Source organism: Globicephala melas, chromosome 8 (assembly GCF_963455315.2).
Source record: "Globicephala melas chromosome 8, mGloMel1.2, whole genome shotgun sequence".
NCBI lineage: Eukaryota > Metazoa > Chordata > Mammalia > Artiodactyla > Delphinidae > Globicephala > Globicephala melas.
This window is the reverse complement of record NC_083321.1, coordinates 89,788,794-89,799,560: the sequence shown is the minus strand read 5'-3', so window position 1 is coordinate 89,799,560 and position 10,767 is coordinate 89,788,794.

Below are 10,767 nucleotides of genomic sequence, written 5' to 3'. Positions count from 1 at the left end.
ACTGCCCGTGCGTCTCTCTGATGGAGCAGCAATCAGGTTTCCCTTGAAGAAATTAATGGACGTGATGGCACAATAGACAAGGGGAGCTGGAGCCGTGGCCAGTGGCGGGGTGTAAATTGCCTCCGATGAAACTGTGGAGTCACTTCTGCCCCTTTAAAATAAGACAAGAATTAGTGTGAGGCCTTGATGAACTCTCCTTGGCCAGTGGGGATGAGGGAAAAGCAGAGGCCTGGCTAATTTGATTCCTGAGCTCTGCCTGCAGACGGCCAGGCTCCTCCCAGGGAGGCAGATGCACAGATGGCAGCCATCCAGTGTGGGTAATGAAAAGCTCGGAGGCTGTAGGGTCTGCAGGCCTTCCTCTGTGTCCAGATGCTCCCAGAACCATGGGAAGGAGGACTGTGTTCACATGTGTGCCTGGAGCTTTCCACACATTCATGATGCTGTCCCATGACACAGTCCTTTAACCACTTTTCTTGCTCCCATTTTCCAGGTTAAAACACAGAGCCCAGAGAGCCTCCAGGACTTGCCTCAGTTCCCAAAGCTACTTATGGATGGAGCTGAGATCCTCCAGACGCGTGGTTCCAGCCCTTCCCATTACAGCTGTGTGCTTCCCATCTCCTCCAGTAGATTTTTACTGGTCTGTAAAACGTTTACCACCAAAGAACCTGATCTTTTAAAACCTATAAACCTATAAAAATTCTGCAGCCTGTAGTAACATCTGGCCCCACTAGAGGCCCACTGGCTAGAGAAGGGCTGGGGAAAGCATATGGTTTCTCATTATGGTGCTAAATGGGAGATAGAGCTTTATCCTCCCCCAACCCCTTGAGGAGAGGGATTCACGAAGCCCATTGGTTGGACACCCAGGCTTGGTTCTCGCTCACGGAGCCCCTGTGAGACCCACCTCTCTTTGCTCTGGGGGTGGCTTGGGGGCAGCCTTTCTGCCACCTAGTTCCAGGGACCTGACACATCCTGGCCTGGAGGCTGAACAACTTAGGTGTTGTCTATTCATGGAGAGGGTGGAAACCAGGAGGATCAGTTTTCCTAGTTCCCTGCCCAAAGAGGCAGCAGTGGCCTTTATAGGAAGGAGAGAAGAGGAACAGTGTCTTCAGACATTGAAGGGTCCCTTCTCTCTGGGTTTTTCTTTCCTCGATGTCCCATCAGGTCTCATCACGACCTGTTCTCTAATAAGGCACCGGTCCTTGGAATGGCCTGCTATTTACCAAGCATACTGTGTGCCAGGCACTGTGCTAAGCTCTTTATGACATTTAATCCTTACTTCCTATGAAGAAGATACTATTCCCGTATTGCCGGTGAGGAAATTGAGGCACAGAGAAGTTAAGCAACCTTACATAGCCAATAAGTGGAGAACATGGTATTAAGTCTTATAGACTCGGAAGCCTGGGCTTTTAACCACCTGATTGCACTGAATCCCAGAGCATCTCTGGATTTAGACCCAGGCTGATTGGACCCTGGCTCCAATCCCGGGAATGCATGGGGGTCCACATTCTTGCCTTGATTGGTTTTGTTGAAAGGGTAGGCTCACAAGCCTGCTAATTAAAGATATTTTTATTGAGGTGTGTCACAAGTAGAATATATGATAACTTAATGGACTGTTAAGTGTACTATTTTCCCCACTACAAAATGGATTCAGAAACACCGCACTCCACCATCCTGGTCCCAGCAAAGCTCTGTGAATGTCAGGTATGGGCTGCGCAGTAAATGTGGAACTGGTGACCTCTGTAGCCCCTCCTCATGGTATGGACGTGATGCTAGAGTTTTGGAGTCTGATATTACGCTGTAGAGTCTGGGGGCATGAGGTGGGGCTTCATTAGAAGGATGGGGTTATTTCTTGTCTTGCCACCTGAGGAAAAGGCTGTTTTTCTAGCCCTCTAACCAGACAGGATGGAGATTCTGAAGTAAGTGATACATTGGGGCTTTTTCTCTCAATATTGACCCCCAAAGGTCAAGATGACCAAGGGTTGTTCCTAGGAAGTGGCTGCTTATATTGCCACCTTCCACATGCAGGCAAGAAGTAGGAATGAAGACACCCAGGCAAGGGGCCTGTGAAGTTATGCTGTTCTTTTTGGGACTCTATGAAGCTATTTTGGGACACTAGGTCGAGGAAGAATGAGTGCCCTGTGCCCTACAGGTGGACTGTCTCAGTCTTCATGTATCCCTTTGCTTACTTCCCTCATCTCTTCCCTTAATATGTACTCAATACTGAATGCCCCACCTTCTTCCTCCACGCTAAGGGGAGGAGAAGGAAGGGGAATTTACTACTGATTAGGCCAGTGTGGTGGCAGCAGCGACGGTCTGAGAGAGAAGCACTGAGAACAGTGAAACCCAAGGGACCACGATGGGCTGCTTGGTCCCACTGCCTCACCTGCCTGGCCATCTTCCTGCTGCTAAACTTCAGAGATCAGGGACTTGTTTTCACAAGGGAGCTGGTAATCCTTCACACAATCCATGGTGGTGGTGGTGGGGTCATGGGTGTGAGAAACAGCAGAACAGGCAGGGTCCTTCTGGCAAAGGATGGAGGTCTCACTCAAGTCCTAGCAAAGATCCAAGAAGGGGGTATTCCAGCCTCTTGAATATGTCTCCTTCCTAAAGATGAAACTTTTCCCCTTCCCTTTTCCCTAAATTTCCATCAAGTTCTAGCTTCTTCAGCTCCTTGAGATGGATCTTCTTCTGTGCCCCCCCAAAACAGAGAAACTTCTCCAAGGTAGAAGGTCCTGGAAAGTGCATCTAGAATTAGCAAGCTAGTAACAAAGGCCAGGCCTTAATGGGGCTGGTTATGGGTCAGTCCATCTGGTCACCCAAGATCTAGACCTGGGGACAGAAGGTCATTTGGCTTAAATTTCTCTCACTCAAAAGAATTACTAAATTCCAGGGAGGAAGGGACTAGAGAAGACACCTTGTTCCTAGTGAATGGCCATTAGTCCATCTGGACACTCCAGAGCTGGGCCTAGGGATGGAGATGTTTTGGCTTAAATTTCTCTCTTACTTGAATTCTAATTCCTATCAAGGAAGGAACTGGAGTGGCCTTTTTATCCATCCTCTTGTTTCCGGGAAGATTAGAGTCTTAATATATTGTTATTAGTACTTTCTGAGAAATGATCTTTTTTTTTTAACATCTTTATTGGAGTATAATTGCTTTACATTGTTGTGTTAGTTTCTTCTGTATAACAGAGTGAATCAGCTATACTTACACTTATATCCCCATATCCCCTCCCTCTGGCGTCTCCCTCCCACCCTCCCTATCCCACCCCTCTAGGTGGTCACAAAGCACCGAGCTGATCTCCCTTTGCTATGCGGCTGCTTCCCACTAGCTATCTGTTTTACATTTGGTAGTGTATATATGTCCATGCCACTCTCTCACTTAGTCCCAACTTACCCTTCCCCCTCCCTGGGTCCTTAAGTCCATTCTCTATGACTGTGTCTTTATTCCTGTCCCGCCCCTACCTTCTTCAGAACCTTTTTTTTTTTTTTTTTTAGATTCCATTATATGTGTTAGCATACGGTATTTGTTTTTCTCTTTCTGACTTACTTCACTCTGTATAACAGATTCTAGGTCCATCCACCTCACTACAAATAACTCAATTTCATTTCTTTTAATGGCTGAGTAATATTCCATTATATATATGTGCCACATCTTCTTTATCCATTCATCTGTCTATGGAAACTTAGGTTGCTTCCATGTCCTGGCTATTGTAAATAATGCTGCAATGAACGTTGTGGTACATGACTCTTTCTGAATTATGGTTTACTCAGGGTATATGCCCAGTAGTGGGATTGCTGGGTCATATGATAGTTCTACTTTTAGTTTTTTAAGGAACCTCCATACGGTTCTCCATAGTGGCTGTATCAGTTTACATTCCCACCAACAATGCAACAGGGTTCCCTTTTCTCCACACCCTCTCCAGCATTTATTGTTTGTAGATTTTTTGATGATGGCCATTCTGCCTGGTGTGAGGTGATACCTCATTGTAGTTTTGATTTGCATTTCTCTAGTGATTAGTGACGTTCAGCATCCTTTTATGTGTTTGTTGGCAATCTGTATATCTTCTTTGGAGAAATGTCTATTTAGGTCTTCTGCCCATTTTTGGATTGGGTTTTTGTTTTTTTGTTAGTGAGCTGCATGAGCTGCTTGTATATTTTGGAGATTAATCCTTTGTCAGTTGCTTCATTTGCAAATATTTTCTCCCATTCTGAGGGTTTCTCCCATTCTTTTCATCTTGTTTATGGCTTCCTTTGCTGTGCAAAAGCTTTTAAGTCTATTAGTCTTAAGTCTTAGTCTATAATAGACTCTTATTATTACTATTAGACTATTACTAATAGTCTATTAGTCTATTAGTCTTGAGTCTTCTTCCTTTTTTTCTTGATGAATCTGGCTAATGGTTTATCAATTTTGTTTATCTTCTCAAAGAACCAGGTTATAGTTTTATTGATCTTTGTTATCGTTTCCTTCATTTCTTTTTCATTTATTTCTGATCTGATCTTTATGATTTCTTTCCTCTGTTAACTTTGGAATTTTTTTGTTCTTCTTTCTCTGATTGCTTTAGGTGTAAGGTTAGGTTGTTTATTTGAGATGTTTCTTGTTTTATGAGGTAGGATAATGTTACTATAAACTTCCCTCTTAGAACTGTTTTGCTGCATCTCATAGGTTTTGGTCATCGTGTTTTCATTGTCATTTGTTTCTAGGTATTTTCTGATTTCCTCTATGATTTCTTCAGTGATTTCTTGGTTATTTATTATCATATTGTTTAGCCTCCATGTGTTTGTAGTTTTTTTCCTGTAATTGATATCTAGTGTCATAGCGTTGTGGTTAGAAAAGACACTTGATACAATTTCAATTTTCTTAAATTTACCAAGGCTTGATTTGTGACCCAAGATATGATCTATCCCAGAGAATATTCCATGAGTACTTGAGAATAAAGTGTATTCTGTTGTTTTTGGATGGAATGTCCTATAAATATCAATTAAATCCATTTTGTTTAATGTGTCATTTAAAGCTTGTGTTTCCTTATTTATTTTCATTTTGGTTGATCTGTCCATTGGTGAAAGTAGGGTGTTAAAGTCCCTTGCTGTTATTGTGTTACTGTCGATTTCCCCTTTTATGGCTGTTAGCATTTGCCTTATGTATTGAGGTGTTCCTATGTTGGGTGCATAAGTATTTACAATTGTTATATCTTCTTCTTGGATTGATCCCTTGATCATTATGTAGTATCCTTCTTTGTCTCTTGTAATAATCTTTATTTTAAAGTCTATTTTGTCTTATATGAGAATTGCTACTCCAGCTTTCTTTTGATTTCCATTTACATGGAATATCTTTTTCCATCCCCTCACTTTCAATCTGTATGTGTCCCTAGGTCTGAAGTGGGTCGCTTGTAGACAGCATATATACGGGACTTGTTTTTGTATCCATTCAGCCAGTCTATGTCTTTTGGTTGGAGCATTTAATCCATTTACATTTAAGGTAATTATTGATATGTATGTTCCTATTACCATTTTCTTAATTGTTTTCGTTTGTTATTGTAGGTCTTTTCCTTGTCTTGTGTTTTCTGCTTAGAGAAGTTCCTTTAGCATTTGTTGTAAAGCTGGTTTGGTGGTGCTGAATTCTCTTAACTTATGCTTGTCTGTAAAAGTTTTAATTTCTCCATCAAATCTGAATGAGATCCTTGCTGGGTAGAGTAATCTTGGTTTTAGGTTTTTCTCTTTCATCATTTTAAATATGTCCTACCACTCCCTTCTGGCTTGCAGACTTTCTGCCCAAAGATCAGTTGATAACGTTACGGGGATTCCCTTGTATGTCATTTGTTGCTTTTCTCTTGCTGCCTTCAATATTTTTTCTTTGTATTTAATTTTTGATAGTTCGATTAATATGTGTCTTGACATGTTTCTCCTTGGATTTATCCTGCCTGGGACTCTCTGTGCTTTCTGGACTTGATTGATTGTTTCCTTTCCCATATTACAGAAGTTTTCAACTGTAATCTCTTCAAATATTTTCTCAGTCCCTTTCTTTTTCTCTTCTTCTTCTGAGACTCCTATAAGTTGAATGTTGGTGTGTTTAATGCTGTCCCAGAGGCCTCTGAGACTGTCCTCAATTCTTTTCATTCTTTTTTCTTTATTCTGCTCTGCGGTAGTTATTTCCACTATTTTATTTTCCAGGTCACTTATCCATCCTTCTGCTTCAGTTATTCTGCTATTGATTCCTTCTAGAGAATTTTTAATTTAATTTATTGTGTTGTTCATCATTGTTTGCTCTTTAGTTCTTCTAGGTCCTTATTAAATGTTTCTTGTATTTTCTCCATTCTATTTCCAAGATTTTGGATCATCTTTACTATCATTACTCTGAATTCTTTTTCAGGTAGACTGCCTATTTCCTCTTCATCTGCTTGATCTGGTGGGTTTTTATCTTGCTCCTTCATCTGCTATGTATTTCTCTGTCCTCTCATTTTGCTTAACTTACTGTGTTTGGGGTCTCCGATTCACAGGCTGCAGGTTCATAGTTCCTGTTGTTTTTGGTGTCTGCCCCCAGTGGGGAATATTTGTTCAGTTGGTTGTGTAGGATTCCTGGTGGAGGAGACTGGTGCCTGTGTTCTGGTAAATTAGGCTGGATCTTGTCATTCTGGTGAGCAGGATAACGTCTGGTGGTGTGTTTTGGGGTGTCTGTGATCTTATTATAATTTTAGGCAGCCTCTCTGCTATTGGGTGGGATTGTGTTCCTGTCTTGCTAGTTTTTTGGCACGGGGTGCCCTGCACTGGAGCTTGCTGGTCATTCAGTGGAGCTGGGTCTTAGCATTGAGACAGAGATCTCTGGGAGAGCTCTCACCAATTGATATTACGTGGGGCCGGGAGGTCTCTGGTGGTCCAATGTCCTGAACTCAGCTCTCGGACCTCAGAGGCTCAGGCCTGACAGCCGGCCGGAGCACCAAGACCCTGTCAGCCACACGGCCAGGTATGTGGGGGAGTTTCTTGCCTTTTGGGAAGTCTGAGGTTTTCTGCCAGCGTTCAGTAGGTGTTCTGTAGGAGGTGTTCCACATGTAGATGTATTTTTGATGTATTTGTGGGGAGGAAGGTGATCTCACGTCTTACTTCTCTGCCATCTTGAAGGTCCTTCTTCGAGAAATTTTCAAAGAAAGTGACCTCACAAGCCCCTCTGGGATTCCAAAACCAAGTTTCTTCTAATATCTCACTTTAATTGCACTTGGTACACTTTGAATCGTTTCCTTCCATCCTGTAGAAATGAGTCACATCTCCATCCATCCTCTCCATCATCTCTGAGAGGCGGTGAGAACACAGTGCGCTTTTCTGGACTCTTCCAGAGAGAAGAAACAGAGGCAAAGAATAATAACATTTACCAAACTTTGTACTGCACTGCATGGATTACAATGCACTTTCATGCATGTTCTCATTCCCTTTGAAATACACTAGAGCACTCTGAGGTAGGTGACATTATCGTCATTTTATAAATGAAGAACTACCACATCGAGACTTTTAGTAATTTGTCCAAGGTCACTCAGCTAATAGGTGGCCAAGTCTGCTAGGAACCCTAAGCCAACTAGGGCTACACTCATGAAAAACGGATGCTGTCATCTACCTTTTCCACTGAGGTAAGAAGCAAAGAGGAAGGAAACACAATGTACTGTAATGGCCATTGCCTCTAGGGTGTTGTGGAATGTGGATCTAAAAAGAGGGTAGGCAGGATGTGGAGGTAGTTTTTCTGTATCTACCTATTAAGCCTTTACATTTTGTACCATGTAAATATATTACCTATTCAAAAAATGAGTTTTTAAAAAGAAGCTATGGGAAGAATGGAATATAAGCCGGTTAGTCATGGCTCCATCATAATCTATCCGAGTGACCTTGGGTAAGTCAGCTAAACTGTCTATGCCTCGGTTTTATCACCTATCAAATGAGGATAAGGAGTAATTGCCCTGACTACTGCATTTACCTGTCTATCAAATGCACAGGACTTTTTTTGAGAGTAATCGTTCAGTAACTACTAATGTGGAATGGGAAAGACAGTATCAGCATCACCTGGTTGAAATTACACATGCCCCTCCACCCAGATATTCTGATACCTGCTCCCCCTTCCCCACTACACAATTATGAAAACCATAATTCATAACCAGTCTGTGTTATGAAAAACCACAGAACCTGGAGTCAGACTTGAGCTCAAATCTCAGTTGCTCAGCTTACTAGTTGTATGATCCTGGTCAAGATACCTAAAGTGTCCAACCTCATCTTTCTCGTGTCTAAATTGAGTGTACCATACTTCTCCCTGAAGGTCATTGTGAGAATTAAATGAGGTGATGATGTAAAGCATGTAGCACAATGCCCAGGAGCTAGTATATACTCAAAAGCTGTGTAGTATCCTTCTTATTACAAATAAAAGGGAAGCAATAGAATTAATAGCCACCATCCATTCTACTCTCTAATTCTATGAGTTCAACTTTTTTTTTTTCAAGATTTTACCTACAAGTGATACCATACAGTATTTATCTTTCTCTGTATGGCTTATTTCACTGAGCATAATGCCCTCCAAGCTCATCCATGTTGTCACAAATGGAAGAATTTCCTCTTTTATGGATGAAGAATGAATATTCCGTTGTGTTTATATACCACATATTCTTTACACTTAGGTCTTATCCAAATCTTGGCTATTAGACATGAGAGAGCAGATTTCTTTCTGAGAGTCTGATTTCATTTCCTTTGGATATGTAACCTAGAAGTGGGATTGCTAGATCTTATGGTAATTCTGTTTTAATTTTTTAAAGAACCTCTGTAATGTTTTCCATAGTGGCTGTACCAATTTACTTTCCCTCCAACAATGTACAAAGGTTCCCTTCTCTCTACATCCTCACCAACACTTATTTCCTGTCTTGATAACAGCCATCTTAACAGGTGTGATGTGAAGTTGTATCTCATTGTAGTTTGATTTGCATTTCCCTGATGGTTATTCATGTTGAGCACTTTTTTATGTACCTATTGGCCATTTTCTTTAGAAAAATGTCAAGTCCTTTGTCCGTTTTTCATCAGGTTATTTGTTGTTTTTGCTACTAAGTTGTATGAGTTTCTTATATATTTTAGGTATTAATCCCTTATCAGATAATATGGTTTGCATATATTTTCTCCCATTTCATAGGTTGCCTTTTCATTTTGTTGTTTCCTTTGCTGTGCAGAAGATTTTTAGTTTGATGTAGTCCCACTTGTTTATTTTTTCTTTTGTTAATTGTGCTTTTTGTGTCATATCCAAAAAAATCATTGCCAAGACCATCATCAAGGAGTTTTTTCCCGTGTTTTCTTTTAGGAATTTTCTGCTTTCAAGTCTTATATTTAAGTCCTTAATCCACTTTAAGTTAATTTTTGTGAGTGATGTAACATAGGAGTCCAATTTCATTCTTTTGCATGTGAATATCCAGTTTTCCCAACACCATTTATTGAAGAGACTATCCTTTACAGGCAGGGACTTTTTTAATCTGCTGTGTTGATTGTTGAATTCCCAGAACCTAGAAGAGTGCTTGTTACATAGTAGATGCTCAATAACTATTTGTTGGGTGAGTGAATTACTGGCATTAGCAGAAGGGAAGAAAAATGGGGCTATTCTATCAAAATCCTCCTGTGCTCTGGAGCTCTCCTGACCTCCTTGGGGGGCCTGTCAACTGAGGTAAGAGGATGCTGCCGGCCCTGGAGCTGGGATCCTTGGCTGCCTACTTTGGTTCTGGGGATGTACTGAGCACACTGTCATGGTCCAACTGTTGCCATTACTCTGGTCTGTTGCTCTCTTGTACACATGGGACTCAGCTGACCACTGGGTGGCTTGTGTAATAACGCATTTCTTGGAATGGGGAACATTTGGGCCCCCTGAGATACCATTACCTGGAGTAAGAAAATACTCTGGGACCCAGAGCTTATAGTCCTGTGTGAGTAGATAGAGAGATGGGACAATGGGGAGAGGACAGGCATGAGAGAAACTCCAGCCTCACTCCTGACAAGGGGGAGGCAGCAAGCCCTCACAGGAGCTCTCCTTATAGGAGAGCAGTCTGCCTCTCAGCTCAAAGCAAGGCCCTCACCACATCCCAACAGACTCAATCTGCCTTTGTATCAACGTCCTCCAGAGTGGCAGATATTAGAGAAAACTCCCTCGGGTCTTAAAAACCATCTAGTCCAGCCTCCATCCAGCACCCAAATCTCTATGACATCTCCAGCAAACGATCTTCCAGCCTTTGCTTGCAGACATCCAATGAGGAGACTTTTCATGACAGCCCATTGTATTTTTGCGGAAGTCTTTCTTGTTCCCCAGATCGGTTACACAAAACCTTCCACCCATCCAGACCTTCCTTTGGGACTACCCAGAGGAAGGCAGATTCCTTTTCAGTATCAAAGTCATTCCATCATCGTGCCTTCTCTTCTATAGGCCATGCCCTTAAATTCTTCCAGCACAGAGTGTAGAGCAGGAAGGATCCTGGACAGGGAGGGCTGAGGCCATGCATGACCCGCCTTAGAGTCTGCAGTGCTGTGCTGTGCGCCTGGGGCCTCATGGGTGCTTGACCAAGTCCATTGAATGAATGGATGAGTCAAAGAATCCGGTGCAAGCTTCTCAAGTAAAGTGCATCTCAGTGAGGCTTAGTGATGTCCGCAAGCCCATCAGCTCTTCACACCAGAACTAGCTCCAGTTCAGAGGATTTTCCAGAGTCCCCTACCAGAATGTTTAGAGACCTTGCTTTGCTTTGTCTTGTATTTTCAGGTTTGGCCTCGTAGCCC